The 16,117-nt window shown below is 40.9% G+C and overlaps 1 pseudogene; it reads left to right on the top strand.

Moving 5' to 3' along the window:
• The first annotated feature begins 11,000 nt into the window (after positions 1-11,000).
• On the top strand, positions 11,001-12,111 carry LOC100518108 (annotated as a pseudogene).
• The last annotated feature ends 4,006 nt before the right edge of the window (positions 12,112-16,117 follow it).

Raw genomic sequence — 16,117 nt, 5'->3', positions numbered from 1 at the left:
ACTTCTTCCTAATCCAATCATCTGTTGATGGACATTTGGATTGTTTCCATGTCCTGGCTATTGTGAATAGTGCTGCAATGAACATGTGGGTGCATGTGTCTCTTTTAAGGAGAGTTTTGTCCAGATAGATGCCCAAGAGTGGGATTGTGGGGTCATATGGAATTTCTATGTATAGATTTCCAAGGTATCTCCAAACTGTTCTCCATAGTGGCTGTACCAGTTTCCATTCCCACCAACAGTGCAGGAGGGTTCCCTTTTCTCCACACCCCCTCCAGCACTTGTTATTTGTGGATTTATGAATGATGGCCATTCTGACTGGTGTGAGGTGATATCTCATGGTAGTTTTGATTTGCATTTCTCTTATAATCAGCAAGGTTGAGCATTTTTTCATGCTGAATAGCATTGAGAATTTTGTCTAGATACTCATGTTGCAACAGAAGAAAGGGTGGGGGAAAAAATGTAATTGTAATGTATACATGTAAGGATAACCTGACCCCCTTGCTGTACAGTGGGAAAATAAATTATTAAAAATAAAAAAAAATAAAACTACTAGCAGATGTCCAGTTTTCCCAGCACCATTTATTGAAGGGACTGTCTTTTAACCATTGTATATTCTTGCCTCCTTTGTCATAGATTAGTTTACTATAGGTGTGTGGATTTAATCCTGGGCTTTCTATCCTGTTCCACCAATCTACATTTCTGTCTTTGTGCCCGTACTATATGGTTTTGATGACTGTAGCTTTGTAGTATACTCTGAAGCCTGGGAGCCCGATTCCTCCAGCTCCATTTTTCTTTCTCAGGATGGCTTTGGCTATGCTGGGTCTTTTGTGTTTAAAACACAAAATGTGCTCAAAACATTGCCTGGCATTTCATAAGTCTACAGAAACACTGGTTACTTTCCCATTATTGTTTACAGACTCATCAGCTCCATCTGCTGACACAGGCAGACACCATTTATTTCATGAGCACTGTAGTTAGTGACAACTCCATTGGTTCAAATAAAAATACAGGAATCCTTGACTCCTATCTTTATATATATAGATACCTTTAAAAAAAAACTAATAGCATGGTGCCCACTTACACATACATGCATACATTCTTTTTTCTCACATTATCATGCTCCATCCTAAGTGACTAGACATAGTTCTCAATGTTACACAGCAGGATCTCACTGCTAATACATTCCAAAGGCAATAGTCTGCATCTCTTAACCCCAAGCACCCCATATATCCCACTCCTTCCCCCTCCCCCTTGGCAACCACAAGTCTGTTCTCCAAGACCATGATTTTCTTTTTTGTGGAAAGGTTCATTTGTGCTGTATATTAGATTCCAGTTATAAGTGATATCATATGGTATTTCTCATTCTCTTTCTGACTTGCTTCACTCAGTATGACAGTCTCTAGTTCCATCCATGTTGCAGCAAATGGCATAATTTTGTTCTTTTTAATGGCTGAGTAGTACTCCATTATGTATATATAACACTTCCTAATCCAATCATCTATCAGTGGACATTTGTGTTGTTCCCATGTCTTGGCTCTTGTGAATAGTGCTGCAATGAACATGAGAGTGCATGTGGCTTTTTCAAGGAAAGTTTTATCTACATACATGCCCAAGAGTGGGGTTGCTGGGTCACATGGTAGCTCTAAGCATCGTTTTCTAAGTTACCTACATAAGGTTTTCCACAGTGGTTGTAACAGCTCAAATTCCCACCGACAGTGCCGGAGGATTCCCTTTCCTGCACATACACACTCCAGCATTTGTTATTTGTGGACTTATGAATGATGGCCATTCTGACTGGTGTGAGGTGGTATCTCATGGTAGTTTCAATTTGTGTTTCTCTAATAATCAGGGATGTTGAGCATTGTTTCATGTGCTTGTTGGCCCTCTGCACATCTTCCTTGGAGAAATGTCTCTTCAGGACTATTGCCCATTTCTCAATTGGGTTGTTGCCTATTTTGCTGTTGAGTTGTATAAGTTGCTTGTATATTGTAGCGATTAAGCCCTTGTTAGTTGCAGCCTTTGAAACTGTTTTCTCCCATTCTGTAAGTTGTCTTTTTGTGTTCTTTTTGGTTTCCTCTGATGTGCAAAAGCTTGTCAGTTTGATGAGGTCCCATTGGTTTATTTTTGCTCTTATTTCTGATGCTCGGGAGACTGACCTGAGAAACCATGTGTAAGGTTGATGCCAGAGAATGTTTTGCCTACGGTCTCTTCCAGGAGTTTGATAGTGCCTTGTCTTATATTTAAGTCTTTCAGCCATTTTGAGATAATTTTGTGCATGGTGTGAGGGTGTGTTCTAGTTTCATTGATTTGCATGTAGCTGTCCAGGTTTCCCAGCAATACTTGCTGAAAAGACTGTTTCTCATTTTACATTCTTGCTTCCTTTGTCAAAGATTAATGGACCATAGGTGTCTGTGTTTATTTCTGGGTTCTCTATTCTGTTCCAATGGTCTGTATGTCTGTTTTCGTACCAGTAACATATTTTTTTGATTACTCTGGCTTTGTAATATTGCCTGAAGTCTGATTGAGTTATGCCTCCTGCTTGGTTTTTGTTCCACCAGATTGCTTTGGCAATTCAGGGAGTACTGTGGTTCCATATAAAATTTTGGATTATTTGTTCTAGTTCTGTGAAAAGTGTCATGGGTAATTTGATAGGGATTGCAATTCTTCTGTAGAGTGCTTTGGGTATTATATCCATTTTTACAGTATTAATTTTTCCAACCCAGGAGCATGGAATATCGTTCCATTTCTTTACATCTTCTTTAATTTCCTTGATTACTGTTTTATAGTTCTTGGCATATAAGTCCTTTACCTCCTTGGTCAGCTGTATTCCAAGGTATTTGATTTTGGGGGGTGCAATTTTAAAAGGTATTGTATTTTTGTATTCCTTTTCTAATGTTTCATTGTTAGTATACAGAAATGCGACTGATTTCTGAATGTTAATCTTATATCCTGCTACTTTGCTGAATTTGTTGATCAGTTCAAGTCATTTCTGGGTTGAATCCTTAGGGTTTTCTGTGTATAGTATCATGTCTGCATACAGTGATCATTTTATCTCTTCTCTTCCTATTTGGATGCCTTTTTTTCCTTTTGTTTGTCTAATTGCTGTGGCTAGGACTTCCAGTACTATGTTGTATAGCAGTGGTGAGGGTGGGCATCCCTGTCTTGTTCCAGATTAGAGTGGGAAGGCTTTTAGTTTTTCTCCATTGAGTATTATATTTGCTGTAGGTTTGTCATAAATGGCCTTGATTATATTAAGGAATGTTCCCTCTCCACCCACTTTGGTGAGAGTTTTTATTATAAATGGATGTTGGAGTTTGTCAAATGCTTTTTCTGCATCTATTGAGGTAATCATGAGGTTTTTCACTTTCCTTTTGTTAATGCAGTGTATGACGTTGATTGATTTGCATAGGTTGAACCATCCTGTGAGCATAGGATGAATCCCACCTGGTCGGGGTGTACAAACTTTTTGATATGTTTTTGGACTTGGTTGGCTAAAATTCTTTTGGGAAGTTTTGTGTCTATATTCATTAAAGATATTGGATAATAGTTTTCTTATTGGTGTTATCTATGTCTGGTTTTGGAATTAGAGTGATGGTGGCATCATAGAATGTCTTGGGAGTGTTCCTTCTTTAAACTTTTGAAAAAGTTTAAGGAGGATGGATATAAATTCCTCTTTGTATGTGTGATAGAATTCCCATGTGAAGGCATCTGGTCCTGGATTTTTATTTGTAGGGAGTTTTGATGATGCATTCAATTTCATTTCTAGTGATCAGTCTGTTCAGTTGATCTATTTCTGCTTGATTCAGTTTTGGCAGGCTATAAGTCTCTAGAAAAAGGTCCGTTTCTTCTAGGTTGTCAAATTTGTTGGCATGTAACTGTTGATAGTATTTTCTTATGGTTTTTTGTATTTCTGTAGTATCCTTTGTAACTTCTCCTTTTTCATTTCTTATTTTGGTTCTTTGGGTTTTTTCTCTCCTCTTCTTGGTGAGTCTACCCGGAGGTTTGTCATTTTTGTTTACCTTTTCAAAGAACCATCTCTTGGTTTGATTGATTTCTTCCATTTTTTTAATCTCTATTTTATTGATTTCCTCTTTGATCTTTATGATTTCCTTCCTTGTATTTACTTTAGGTTTTCCTTTTCTTCTTTTCCTAGTTCATTTAGGTGGTGGGTTAGATTGTCGATTTGAGATTTTTCTTCTTTTTGAGGAAGGCCTGTTTTGCTATGATCTTCCTTCTGAGCACAGCTTTTGCAGTATCCCATAGATTTTGAGTGGTTGTGTCTTCATTATCATTTGCCTCAAGGTATTTTTTAATTTCCTTCTTGATTTCCTCATGGACCCATTGGTTTTTTTAGTAGCATGTTGTTTAGTCCTCATGTAGTCAGTTTTTTCTCACTTCTTTTCCTGTGGCTGATTTCTAGTTTCATGCCATTGTGGTCAGAGAAGATACTTGAAATAATTTCTATACTCTTAAATTTGTTGAGGTTAGCTTTGTGCCCCAGTATGTGATTGATTCTTGAGAATGTTCCATGTGCACTTGAGAAGAATGTGTATTCTTATATTTTTGGATGTAGTGTCCTGCAGATATCAATTAAGTCTAATTTTTCTATTGTTTCCTTTAGGATCTCTGTTGCTTTATTGGTTTTTCTGTCTAGAAGATCTGTTCATTATGTCAGTGGGGTGTTAAACTCTCCTCCTATGACTGTATTCCCATCAATTTCTTCTTTCATGTCTATTAGTATTTGTTGTAGGTATCTGGGTGCTCCTATATTAGGGGCATATATGTTGACATTTGTAATATCCTCTTCTTGAATGAAATCTTTAACTATTAAATAGTGTTCTTCATTGTCTTTCTTTATGGCCTTCATTTTAAAGTCATTTTGTCTGATATCAATATTGCAACTCCTGCTTTCCTGCCATGCCCATTGGCATGAAATATCTTTTCCCATCCCCTTACTTTCAGTCTATATATGTCCTTTGCCCTAAGGTGAGTCTCTTGTACACAGCAGATTGAAGGTTTTTGCTTTTTCATCCAATCTGCCACTCTGTGTCTTTTGCTGGGAGCATTCAGTCCATTGACATTTAAGGTGATTATTGATAGATATGTATTTATTGCCATTTTAAACCTTGTTGTCCAGTTGATTATATGTTTCTCTTTTATTCTTTTCTTTTTTTGGTTGGATGATTTCCATTTATTTTATGCTTGAGTACTTTTATTTGCAGTTTTTGTGAATGTAATGTTCAGTTTTGATTTGTGGTGCCCTGTTTTTTAAGTTGTCACCCCATTCCTATATCTGCTTACATTTGCCTGAGAGTCATATAGGCTCAAACACATCATTTTTTAAAAAGGAGAATCTATTTATTTCCTTTCTTCCCTTGCCCTCATTGTATGACTTAGATGGGGGCTTTGTTGTTGTTGTTGCTGTTTTAACATCTTGTTTAAAGCTGTATGCTGGCTTATTTAAGTGATTTGTTTCCAATTGTGGTTTCCTCCATCCTAGATCTCCCTCTTTTTTTTGATTTAGAGAAGCCCTTTCAGTATTTCTTTTACAATGGGTTTCATATTGCTGTGCTCTTTTAGCTTTTGGTTATTGGGGAAATTCTTTATTTCCCCTTCTATTTTAAAAGATATTCTTGCATGGTAGAGTATTCTAGGTTGCATTTTTTTTTTCTTTCAGAGCTTTAAATATCTCTTGCTACTCCCCCCTGGCCTGTAGAATTTCCGTTAAAGAAATCAGCTTATAGCCTTATCATTAATGCTTTGCTTTTCTCTTGCTGCCTTTAGAATCCTCTCTTTATTTTTAACTTTTGCCATTTTTATTATACTATGTCTTGGTGTGGGCCTGTTTGGTTTCAATTTGTTTGGGGCCCTCTGTGCTGCCTGTATCTTGATATCAGTATCCTTTATATTTGGAAAGTTTTCAGCCATAATTTCTTCAAATATATTTTCAATCCCCTTTTCTTTTTCTTTTCCTTCTGGAATTCCTATTATGCATAGAGTGGCCCACTATGTATTATTCCATAGGTCTCTTATATTGCTTTCATGTTTTTTCATTTGGTTTTCTGTATGTTGTCTCGTTTGGGTGGTTTCCATTATTCTATCTTCCACATCACTAATTCATTCCTCTGCATTATTCATTCTGGTTTTTATTGCCTTTAGCTCAGTTTGCATCTTTGCAAATGAATTTTCTAGTTTTTCCTGGCTCCTCCTTATATTTTCTGGGTCCTTTCTGAGGGAATCTGCATTATTGTTCATATGTTCTCTTAATGTCTTCCATATTTTCACTATCTCCCTTTTGAACTCAAAGTCTGTCAGACTGAAGAGGTCTGTTTCATTTTTGACTGCTTTGGAGGAGTTCTGTTGTTGCTTTAACTGGGAATGATTTCTGAGCTTCTTCACCTTGCTTGTGTTTTTTTTTTTTTTCTGTGAATTTGGGGATGCCAAACTAGTTTTGTAAGGCTATTTCTATGCAAGAGTACCCCTTTGTATTGTGGGAGGGTTACTATTTATTTTTGGTGTGGGAGTTTGAATCTTTGGTGTCTTTCTCTTTGGTGTAAGCAGTCTGTTATCCCGGGATGCTCAGTGTGTTTTCAGGAAGAAGGGGGAAATGTTTAGGGCCAGCATTCAGTGCCTGTTCTTTGGGCTCTTAACAGAAGCAAAGACCTGCAGGAAGGTGGCACAGGTCATTCCTATTTGCAGGGCCTTGGGAAGTGGTAATGACCTCCAGAAGGATCTGCAAGGTGACCAGAGAATTTTCTGTAGCATGTTTTGTCAGTTCCCAGAGGGGTGAAAGAAACAACACCTTGTGTTTGATTGCAATGTCCCCCTCTGAGGTGATTGGAACTGCAGGTGGTGCCTGTTCAGGGACCCCTAGTGGGAGTGGGCCATGATTGTCTCCAGCTTCAGTGATTACTGCCATTGTTTGCTTCCACCATCTGTAGACAATGCATGAGGTGATCCATCTTACTTAGCCCACATAGGAGGTTCTGCTCAGGCTGCCTAGTTGCAGGATCCTGGAAGTGACAGAGATCTGTCATATGGGTACTGCCTTGACCATTCAGCAGTGGCAGCAGCAGGGCCGGTGTGTTCCCAAGGGTGCAAGAGACAAATAGTTGATTCAGTCACAATGTCTTCCTCTGTGAATCCCTTGAGGTGAATGGGGTTGTAAGTGGTGCCTATTCACTGACCCCTAGTGGTGTCAGGTCACTGCCACCTCTGGAGCTAGAGATAACTGTAGCAGTTTGCCTCCACCATCTGTAAATCATGCAAGTACCTGCTCCTGCTTAGCACCCACAGGATGTGCTAACAAGGTGCTCTTAGTTGCAGGTTCCTAGGAAGGGACAGTGATCAAGCACGTGGGCACTTCCCACAACATTTTGCAGTTGCAGCTGCAGGGCGGATGTGCACCCAAGGGAGCAAGAGCACCATCAGGTGGTGTTCCCTTGTAGTGTCCTTCTCTGTGATGCCTTCTGAAGTGGATGGGGCTGCAAGTGATTTTTCTTCAGATATCCCCAGCTGTGGTAGGCCACGCCCACCTCTGGAGTCAGGGATAATTGTGGTGATTTGCTCCTGCTGCCTCCAGGTTTGATCCACCATGGGCTAGCAAGCGGCTTCCCACTGCTGGAGACACCAGATCTACAGTGGGCTAGCAAGCCACTTCTGGTCAAGAGGGGCTGCACCTGAGATGCACAGTCTAGGGTGGAGCAGTGCACGGCTTCCCAAGGGGCCAACAAGCACGTGAAAAAGTGCTCAACATCATTGATTATTGGAGAACTGCAAATCAAAACTATGAGGTACCACCTCACACCAGGCAGAATGGCCATCACTAATAAGACCACAAATAGCGAATGCTGGAGGAGGTATAGAGAAAGAGGAACCTTCCTGCACTGTTGGTGGGAATGTAAGCTGGTACAACCACTATGGAGGACAGTATGGAGATACCTTAGAAAACTAAATGTAGAACTACCATAGGATCCAGCAGTCCACTCTTGAGCATCTATCCAGACAAAACTTTCCTTGAAAAAGACACATGCATCTGTATGTTCACTGCAGCACTATTCACAAGAGCCAAGATGTGGAAACAACCCAAATGTTCATCGAGAGATGATTGGATTAGGAAGATATGGTGTATATACACAATGGAATCCTACTCAGTCAGCCATAAAAAAAAATACCATTTTTTAGCAACATGGATAGAACTAGAGACTCTCATACTGAGTGAAGTCAGAAAGAGAAAGACAAATACCATATCATATAACATATGTGGAATCTAATATATGGCACAAAGGAACTTTTCTACAATAAAATCCATGGACTTGGAGAATAGACTTGTGGTTGCCAAGCGGGAGGGGGAGGGAGTGGGATGGATTGGGAATTTGGGGTTAACAGAGGCAAACTATTGCCTTTGGATAAGCAATGAGATCCTGCTGTATGGCACTGGGAACTATATCTAATCACTTATGATGGAGCATGATAATGCAAGAAAAAGAATGTGTGTGTGTATACATGAGTGACTGGGTCACCTTGCTGTACAGTAGAAAACTGACAGAACACTCTAAAACAGATATAATGGAAAAAGTAAAAATCACTTAAAACATAAAATAAAATAAAATATAAAATAAAATTATATTTCCTACTCGTTTCTAGAAAATAAAATAACAGATTTTTACTACTATGTATACAATGACATAGCTAAATTCAATAATTAAGTCTAGTACTTTGACTACAGATTATTTTTGGATTTCCTAGGCACATATTCTTATCATTTGAAAAAAAAAAGAAAGAAAAAGTTATTTATTCCCTCTCCTCCCTTCAAAAAAAAGAAAGAACACTATGGTTGCATAGACTATTCCCTATAATCAGCTGAGAGGAGGGAAAAGCCTGAGTATGGTTTGTAAGTGCATGACACATTGGACAATGACTGTACAGTACCTCATCAATGCTTGCCTTGTAAGATAGTCCCTGGCTTTAAGGTCTCTTTAGGGATGGCCTTGGCTGAAGGAACCTCCTTCACCAAAAACCATGCTTCCTTCCATGGACAGTGTACATCCAATGACCAACATGGACATGTAAAAAACCACCTCCTTTGACATTTTGGCTTCAAAGCTCCCAGTAGGGTCAACTGAGACTTCCCATGGGACTTCATCACAACCCAACGTCCCCTCTACCCAAATCTTCCTTCTTCTTTCCACAGATGTTAATCTCAAGAGCACTCCCTAGTGAATACCCTGTGTGCTAATTTCCATCTTATAGACAGCTTCTTAGAGAACCCACTCCTTAATCCAAACACACACAAACACACACACAGACACACACAATGTTCTATGACCCTTGATCATCCATCACTGAGGAAACTAAAATGTGTCCTGAAGATTTTATGGTAAGTTTAAAAAGCTCCAAAAATAGTTTCAATCTTCATAGGAAGACCTCAGGAGTCCCCTGGCCCCTTGAGGGCAGCTGCACTCAATTTTGCTGCCCATTGTGATTTCTGTACCTAGAGAGACCACAGAGAAAACTCTCTTAAGGGGGGCAGATCAGGATAAGCACACTATAGATCCCTCATCAGCAGGAACCCAGAGGAGGCTCAGAGAGCTGAGCTCAGCCCCATGAGAAGAGGACAGGTTTCCCCAACCAAGAGACTTCCTGCCACAGTGAGTCTGGGAATCTCTGCCTTCTCAATGGGAGGCAGAGAAAAACAGGAAAATGCTGAGAGGCAGAGGTTGATAAAGAGACATGGATGTGAGACAGTGTGGAGAAAGTGTTTCACCACTTTAGAGTCTATAGCAAGCTGTGCTTTCTTCCTTCCTCTCAATTACCATCATCACCACTGGCCAGAAGGTCAAAAGGATCATCTTTGATGTGTGAACTTAGGCAATTTGGTACAGGATGGAGAACAGACTTTTTTCCAAATGGGAAAGCAGAGAAGATATCTGGACATGGAAAGTGAACATCAGTAATCCAGCTACACACTGGACCATCTACCTTAGTCAGGTACATATTTCACCCTCAAAATTTGGTTTTTGAGTTTTACTTAGTTCCAAAAATCACATGGACACTGCATATTAGAGCTCAACCTAACATTTAAGTCTCGCTTGACCCCTAGTCTGGTAATTTGCATATGCAATGGGTATGGCCTTTAAAAGACCAAAAAATAAAAAATAAATTAAAAATAAAACACTGTGTGAGCATGAGGATATTTGAATCAATGTTTATGGTTGCAAAGTCTTAGCGGGAATATGGTATTAAGGAATTAGAGGGAAAATGAATAAAAAGAAACTTGAAAAATAAAATAAAGATTTGTATGGACCGATAGTATAATTTGGTGTTCACTAAGGAAAAAGAGCTTTCAAATAAATGTGTCTGAAAATAAAACAAGCCCATGACAGTTTGTTGACCTAAGTCCATTATTCCTTTGACATCCCTATTGGTTATGCTATTTTATTTCTGGATTAAAATATGGTACATTTACAATGTTGTGCCAATTTCCCCTGATGATTATTTTATCAAGCCCCTTTCTTGGGCAAGAATGGTCAGATGTAAGTCTCAGCATGCCATCAGTAAAAATTCCTTTTGATATAAAGAAAACAAGAAAGCCACCTTAGCTGAAATAATCCCCATCCAACTTCTGTCAATATCTACCCCTTGTAAGGCTTTACTTCTCTTTATAAATGTAGAAGTACATGATAGATAGATAGATGATAGATAGATAGATAGATAGATAGATAGATAGATAGATAGATAGATAGATAGCTTGCTCACTTGTTCCATTAGAATGCAAGATTCAAAAAAAGGCCTTTGTATGTCACATTCACAATTGTATCACCACTCCCAGAAGAATATTTCTCACAGACTGGGTGCTTAATAAAAAATCATTTCTAAGATTTAGTATTAAACTGAATCAGGAAGGTTCAATTCTGCTCCTAAAACAAAAAATTTTCCCCTAAGTTCATACTATCAGTATAAGAAGCTTGGGACATCTTCAAGGTGGGAAGGAAGGGCAGCCTTAGGGACAGCAAAGCTCACAAGTTGCCCCTGTGTTAGCAAGTCATGACCCTATGGGTGGAAAATAAAGGTAGGAAGAAGCACAAACTTGTTAGATTGTGTGTAGTTGTAGGTATGAAAGAAAGATGTGTGATAAATTGTACGACCTTGTCTATTTTTCCTGGCTCCATGACCATGGAAAGAGTCAAGCAAACCAGCAATGTCTCCGATTTCATCCTCCTGGGACTCTCCTCCTGGTCTGAGGACCAGAAGCCACTCTTTATCCTTTTCCTCACCATGTACCTGGTCACCATCACAGGGAACCTGCTCATCATCCTGGCCATCCGCTCAAACGCCCAGCTCCACACCCCCATGTATTTCTTCCTCAGTTTCCCGTCTTTCATTGACATTTGCTTCTCAACAACCATTGTCACCAGGATGCTGGTGAACATCCTATCAGAGAAGAAGACCATCTCCTATGCTGTGTGTCTGACTGACAGTATTTTATGTATGGTTTGGGCAACACTGACAGCTGCCTTCTGGCAGTCATGGCCTTTGACCACTACATGGCCATCTGTAACCCCTTGCACTATGTCACCACCAAGAGCCACCACATCTGTGTCCTCTTGGTGGCCTTCTCTTACTCATTTTCTACCCTCCACTTACTGCTACACACACTTCTGCTGAATTGTCTCACTTTCTGTGACTACAATGTCATCCACCACTTCCTCTGTGACATCAACCCTCTGCTGAAATGGTCCTGCTCCTCCACACACATTTGTCAATGATGTTGCAATAAAGACAGAAGGACTGGTGGTTTTGGTGACCCTCTTCCTAGGCATTGCTTTCTCTTATATATGAATCCTCATCACTGTTATCAGGACTCCCTCAGCTGCTGGCAAACACAAAGCCTTCTCCACCTGTGGTTCCCATTTTACCGTGGTGATCCTATTTTATGGAAGCATCTTTTACATCTATTTAAAGCCCTTGTCAAGCTACACTGTTGGTGACCACATGGAAACAACTGTCAAAACAGTTCTGTCCTCCATGCTAAATGCTTTCATCTGCAGTCTGAGAAACAAAGACATGAAGAGAGGCCTGGGGAAGCTGATAAGCAGGAGGAAATCCTAGTCAGAATATCAGCAGGCATGTTCCTAAGCATCACTATGCTTTCAGACCCCGTTTCTACTAGCTCCTGATACACACAATAAACTCTTGTAAGTCAGCAGGTATATAACTCACATGTGTCATGAAACTTGAGTTGTATTCACATCTTTACATATGCAACTATTGACCAATGAGAACTTTTTCTTTTTTTTTTTTTCCTAGATTGGCACCCACAGCATTTGGAGGTTCCCAGGCTACAGGGCAAATGGGCCCTGTAACTGCCAGCCTACACCACAGCCACAGCAACACTGGATCTGAGCCACATCTATGACCTACATCACAGCTCTTGGCAATGCTGGATCCTTAACCTACTGAGCGAGGCCAAGGATTGAACCTGCATCCTTGTGGATACTAGTCAGATGTGTTTCCAGAGAGCCACAACAGGAACTCCTGGAAGAGAAAATCTTGATCATAACACTTTCCCCCAGATTGGGCATGGCCTTGGACTTATGACTATATCCCTTGAGTCGGTCTGCATGAGGTCCAGGAATTTTCATTTCTACTAAATCCTCAGGTGATGCTGACATGCTGATTTAGAAAGGATACTGGAGAGTCACTAGCCTACCAGGTATTAAGACACATTATAGACCTATGGTAATTAAAACTATGTGGTTTTGGTGTTGGGCTAAACAAAAAGGATAACTGCCATAAGACAGAGAACCCAGAAACATACCCACACATTGTTATACTCTTGACTTATGAATGAGGCACTGAAGAGCATCTTTTCAGGAATGGAGCTAAAACAGTTGGAAAATACAATTGGATTCCTGACATACACCATATGCAAATATTAACTCCTGATGTATAACAAACTGACACGTGAAAAACCAAAAGCCATTGGTTTTTAGAAATAATATAGAAGAATATCTTTGTTACTTTTAGATAGGAAAATATTTCTTATAAAAAGAAACAGACAGAAAGCAGTAAACATAAAAGAAAATAGTACATTGGACTGCATTAAAATTAAATATTTTGTTTATCAAAAGATATCATAAAAGAAAAAAGACTGGCAGCCATGCTGTGGCAGCCTGGGACAGCCTGGCCACAGATGGAGTGGCCTCAAGGACACACAGCTGGTTTCAAGATCCATCGGAAAGTTCTGTTGCACCCCTACCCTCAAGAGGTGAGGTCTGGCATGTCCAGCAGGCAGAGGGTGCAGACAAGGTGCTGTAGCTTCTAGCAGCCCCTCTGGGATGGGCTTCAGGTCCTCATCACAGCAGCAGGCCAGCACAGTCACACTGCAAGCTGCAGAGACAGTCAGGGAATTTCTCTGCTGGAACAGGGCATTTTCTAGCTGCTGCCCACATGCTGTCCTACAGAGGCACCACGATGCCTGCTCACAGGCCTGTCTGCCTCTGCCAAGGCCAGCTGAGCTGGCAAGAAAGGGGTGGGTGAGCATAGAGTGGGGAGGGAGGGCCCAGGAGCCATCTCCCAGCCCAGGTAATTCTTCCTAATGGTCCTGCCTGTGGTCCAGGGATGGACAAAAAGAAAAGCTGCGACAAAGGCCACTGGCTTCACTTTCTGGAGAGGCTGTTTCATTGAGTTAAGGGGAAAATCATTCAAAAGAATAGCAGGAGTTCCTGCTGTGGCTTAGTGGGTTAAGAATCATCCAACCACAGTGGCTCAGGTTCTATCCCCAGCCTGGGCAATTCCATAAGACATGGCTGTGGCCATAAAAGTTTTTAAAAAGCAAAAGGAAAAAAAGACAAGTAACAGAATGGCAAAAGATATTTGAAATTCACAAAGCCAACAAAACACTCAGATTCAGAGAACATAAAGATCCCTAGAAATAAATAAGAAAGAAAAAAAAAAACAGATAAAGCCAGTGGGGGGAATGTAAGGAACTCAGAAAAAGAACTGAATAAACATTTCACAAAATAGAAAGAAATCCAAATGATTAATAATCATATAGAAAGATGCTCAGCTTTGTTAATAATCAGAGACATTCAAATTAAGTCATAATGGAAAGCCACTGTAGATCCAGAAATAGGCAAAAGTTAGGATTCAGAGGATAAATATCAAGGGTTAGAGAAAATGTAGAGCCACAGCAAATTATGCTACTAGTGGGAATATAAATTAGTGCTGTTGATTTGGAAAACAATTGTTATTAAATAGTACAGGTAAAGATACATGTACTCCATAAATAGCACTCCTAGGTATACACTCCAGACAAACACATGTACCTGTGCAACAAGAGATAGGTATAAAAACATGACAACAGGGGTTAAACTTATGGAGCCTCATAACCTGGAAAAACCTAAGCTGTCATCTATGGTAGAATGGGTAAATTCATCTTACAAAGCATGATATATTCACACCATATAGAGAAGGAGAGTGTGGCTTACAGCCACCAGTGTTCAGATCTTGGAAGCCCACATTTTTCCTTGCAGCTGCACCCAAGCAGAGATCCCAACCAATGACCCTACCATCTGCAGTGCCTGACCAGGGAGGCACATGGACAATTCTGCCAGATTAAGGTCACCATCCAAGGAGCATTATCAGTACTGGAGCCTGTTCTAGCCAAGCTGTAAAGCAAATATGAAGCCGTGCATAAGGCTGAACATGACTTGGAGCTATGCTGGACCAGGAAACCTGGCCAAAGAACAGGAGCAGCTGTTTAGCCTATGCAAGAGCTGTGCTTGTACAGGAAGCCAAAAGACCAGTCCTGCCCAAGTGTTAAGTACAGGGATCCTGCACAGCCTTGGATCCAAGCCTGAAGCCCTCCCCTGAAGCAGAGCCTAGCCTATGGCCTTGTACCATTGCTGGACACAGCCTGTGGCCTCAACCAAATGGGGAGTCCAGCCAGTGACCCAGACCAATCATAGAGCAGACCCTGTGGCCACCCAACAAGGGAGCCCACACAACAACCATGCCTGCCCCACAGTCATTAGCCCTGTCCAGCTGCAGGATACAGCCAGCAGCCCCTCCCAACAAAAAAAAGCCTTGTCAGAGCTCTTTCCCAACAGCAGAGTAAGCCAGTGGCCTACCTGCTCATGAAGCCCATTCTGCCACCCTGTCCTGCTTTGAGAATCAGTCCGCTTCCTGGACTAACTGCAAAAAGCAGCCTGAGAACTTATACCATCATGAAATCCTGGCTGTGGCCTTGCCTGAACTTAAGAGTCCAGACAAAGGGAACATCTAATCAGGGATCACAGCCGGATGATACTCGACCTGGCCAGGAGGGACTATGAGGCCAAGCCCATAGCCCTACTGAATCAAAGTGTCCAACCAGTGGCACCACCTTGCTTGGGATCACAGCCAGTAACCTGACCCAGAGGTGAATGCAGAGCCCAGCTAGTAGCTGCACCTGTCCACAGAGCAGTCAGCAATCCCAACCTGGGTTAAGTATCTGGCCTTGCCACGAGCTGTGGTGTAGGTCACAGACATGGCTCAGATTTCTTGTTGCTGTGGTTGTAGCATAGGCCAGCAGCTGTAGCTCCAATTAGACCCCTAGCCTGGGAAACTCCATATGCCATGGGAGAGGCCCTAAAAAGAGAAAAGATCCTTAAAAACCTAAGATTTTAAATAGCCACAGCAATCCTGAGAAAGAACAAAGCTGGAAACATCACACTTCCTGATTCCAAAATATACTATAATGCTATAGTAATCAAAATATGTGGTATCTATATAAAAAGAGAAACACAGACCAATGAAAAGATTTAAGAGCTCAGAAATAAACCCATACAAGGAGTTTCTGTCATGGCTCAGCGGTTAATGAATCAGACTAGGAACCATGAGGTTGCAGGTTTGATTCCTGGCCTTGCTCAATGGGTCAAGGATCCAGCATTGCTGTGAGCTATGGTATAGTTCTCAGACACAGCTTAGAACCTGTGTTGCTGTCGCTGGGGTTTAGGCTGGTGGCTACAGCTCCAATTAGACCCCTAGCTTGGGAACCTCCATATGCCACAGGTGCAGCCCTAGAAAAGACAAAAAAAAAAAAAAACCCATACACATATAGTCAACTAATATT

The sequence above is a fragment of the Sus scrofa genome, unplaced genomic scaffold (assembly GCF_000003025.6).
Source record: "Sus scrofa isolate TJ Tabasco breed Duroc unplaced genomic scaffold, Sscrofa11.1 Contig1995, whole genome shotgun sequence".
Taxonomy (NCBI): domain Eukaryota; kingdom Metazoa; phylum Chordata; class Mammalia; order Artiodactyla; family Suidae; genus Sus; species Sus scrofa.
The sequence above is the reverse complement of the archived record's forward strand: the minus strand, read 5'-3'. Positions and strand labels throughout refer to the sequence as shown.